Here is a 3,504-nt window from a genome sequence, read left to right as displayed (position 1 = left end):
CTTATTTATATAAGAGTTATATAAAACTGCATTTTTATTTTTTTTTTTATTTTTCGTTTTGCATTAATTGCTATACTTTGTATTTTCTTATGTTTTTTGTTTGTTTGTTAAATAAAAATGTTATATTAAATTTAAGAAATCTTTTATAATTAGTATGAGAAATTAAGAAATGAAGAATAATAAGAGTCTTAATATGTATAAGTTGTAAAATATGAATATTTGAAACTGAAATTTTTTATAATTATTATTATAACACTTTTAATGTATGTTTATTACATTTAATTAGTACTTGATATTTCAATTGAATAATAATAGATAAGAGTTTTTTTTTATGTTTTAAAATATTTTATTTTATTAAATAGTGATTGGTTAATTTTTATTTTTTGCCAAGTTATTAGAATTGTTAGTATGACATCATTAGCAAAGAAAAAATGACTTAAATTTATTATAGAGAGAGTTNNTTTTTTGTTAAAGAGTAAAAAATATATATAGCTCAAAATATATGTTTGGTGGTACATGATTGAAAATGTTTTAACCACCCATTGAATAGGAATAACACTTGATCTTGTCATATTTTTATAGGTTAATCCCAATTTGTCAGAATAATATTTATTAATAGCTAGTTTTAAATTGATATATAGCATAAGTTGCTAAACATCAAAACATGTATTACTCTTAATATTTTTAGGGTGAAAACTCAGGTGAAGTCGACTTCATGTGAAGTTGATACTCAGAGCCGTTAGATGAAAATTTAGTCAAATCAGTTAAATCATCTAACGACCTCTCAAGTATCAACTTTACGTGAAATCGACTGCATCTGAGTTTCCACCTACTTCTACTCTTCTAGACATAATAATTTTAATCTATATGCTTTTATTGTAAAGTCATAATAAATTAAATCAAATGTGTTTGATGACTTGATCGAGCTGACTTCAAAACAAATTAAATTATTAAAATAGTGTTCTATATGTATTCTAATCCCACAGTCTATCATTCAGACATCATTGATGTTAAAAAAATACCATGCATATGCTATCTAACATGAATACTAACCAGTAAATATGTCTTATATGGGAGGATGAATACTATTAAAAATGGGACAATTAACCTAACATTCTTTCTTTATAACTTTATAGTTGGGTAGGAAGTAACAAAGAAGCTTAGCTTATATTATTAGTTATAAATGATATATATATAACAACATTCTATTAACGTCTATACATTGAAAATTATTTCAAGGACTAACATGAGTCATGTTCGCAAAGTTTGGGGATTAAATAAAGGAAATTGAAATTTTAGGGCCTAAATTAAAACTCGTATACAAATTCAGGAACCAAATTGAGTATTATCTCTAAAAAGTGATATATAAAAATTTCATTATATGTTATTGTAATTTAATATTTAAATCGATAAAAAATACATCCTATAAAAAATTATAAAATATATAATTTTACTTGTTTTGATTTTGATATTATTTATAACTCTAAATTCCAAATATATGATCCCATAAGAAGTTATATCAATTTTTTTTGGTATTGTTTTAAATTTATAACAAAACCAGTAATATCATATAACAATAATGTAATGATATATACAAGGCCTTCAATGAATTGGGCCTTGGTCCAATTAATAATCAAGCTCAACAATAAAGGTCCATATAAGACTGTGCCAAAAAAAATGTAAAGTAATAAAAAATTTTATGTATATCTTTGAAAGCGAATAATTTAATCCATAATTGCTCCACCGTATTGATGGTTTTTTTTTTCTTATTGATGAATATATTTGGTAAAAATAAATCCAAAATATTTAGTAATAAATTCACATATGTTAGGGGTGTTATCGGTTCGATTTGGTTCGGTTTTGGACCAAAAATCAATCGAATCAATATGTTCGGTTCTTACAGACACACAACCGTTCGATTTGTTGCTTTTACAACAATCGAACCGAACCAATAGCAGTTTGGTTCGGTATGTTTTTTCGGTTTTTAATTCCTAATGAGTAGAATATAAATCACAATAATTAGAGGTTTAAAATAGTCAATAAACTAAAATAATAAGAGTAAAACATTGAAATGATTAGGAGTTGGAGATTTTTGTTGTTAGGTTAAAGGTTAAAATGGTTAAAATATTGAAATGTATGCATATTTTCGATTTGGTTGGTTCGATTCGGTTTTTATCGAGCTAACCGAAAACCAAATCGAACCGATCGATTTATAAAAAAAAAACAAAAAAAACCAATTTTTTCAGTTTTCAAGTCGGTTGTTGTAAGTTTTAGTTCGGTTTTACGGTAATTTTCGGTGGGGTTCGATAACTTACACCCCTAACATATATGTTGAAATATTTTATAAAAGATATATGGATATATATAAAGCAATTTTCTTTAATTTGTTTTCTCGAGGATAATGTGAAGCTTAGGCTCTGCTCTCGTCATGTGCAAAGAGTCCCTACCCAGTAGTTTTTCTTTTTTGATTTTTCCTTTTTTTTTCTATCGACAAAATAAAGAAAATTCAACCATAACCTTAGTCATAAAATATTTGTCTTAATCAATTGTATCATTGCTCCAATGGTCTTATCCAAGTAATCAAATGAGATTTTATTTTATTTTATTTTTCATAAAAGACAAATGAGAAGGACGAAACCAAGGTTCTCACAGAAAATTATTATGAAAATAATAAGTGTGTGATAATGCTAATAATCTGTCCTTAAAAAGTTAGACAAATTTTAACTAAAAAAATTAAAACCATTGATCTGAAACGAAAAAGAATGTCACTTCCATATATATTTGAGTATGTAATTAAACATACAAGATCATCAATTCATCATAACTTTATTTCCAAAATAGGAAAAATTAAAAAAGTTAATGACAATTTGTTTCAATTGTTTTTCCATAGAATAGAAGCAAAAATGATTAATAAGTTGGTAAGATCTACTTTGAATGTTTTGATAGTATTTTTTTCTTTAAAAATATTTGACTTAATTATTTATTCATTTTTTAATATATAATTATTTTTTAATATAATTATTTAATATTTGACTTATTTTACATTATCAACACATATTACAAAATATCTATGATGCATGGACACGGACACGGGACACGATACGACACGGGCACGCGAATTTTAAAATTTTACATGACACGGGACACGCATACATATAAAATATAAAGTATCTTTTAGATAAATCGTAATGATATTTTGATATTTTGTTGATATTAAAATATAAATTAAATTTTTTAATTATTTTTAATGTCTTATTTTAATTATATCAAATATTTAAAATATTTTTTTGTTTTAAAAATATATGTTAAGAATAAGACTGGACACGCTGACACGTGATAGTATTTAGGTGTGTCCAATCGTGTCCGAAATTTTTTTTTTTATTTTTTATTAAGAGATAGTTAGACACAGCAGACACGCGTCTCGAACGAGTGTCGGTGAATATAGTGTCCAAAATATGTCTCACACACAGACACATTAACTCAACAAAGTATCCGTGCTTCATA

The sequence above is a fragment of the Arachis ipaensis genome, chromosome B09 (assembly GCF_000816755.2).
Source record: "Arachis ipaensis cultivar K30076 chromosome B09, Araip1.1, whole genome shotgun sequence".
NCBI lineage: Eukaryota > Viridiplantae > Streptophyta > Magnoliopsida > Fabales > Fabaceae > Arachis > Arachis ipaensis.
The sequence above is the reverse complement of the archived record's forward strand: the minus strand, read 5'-3'. Positions refer to the sequence as shown.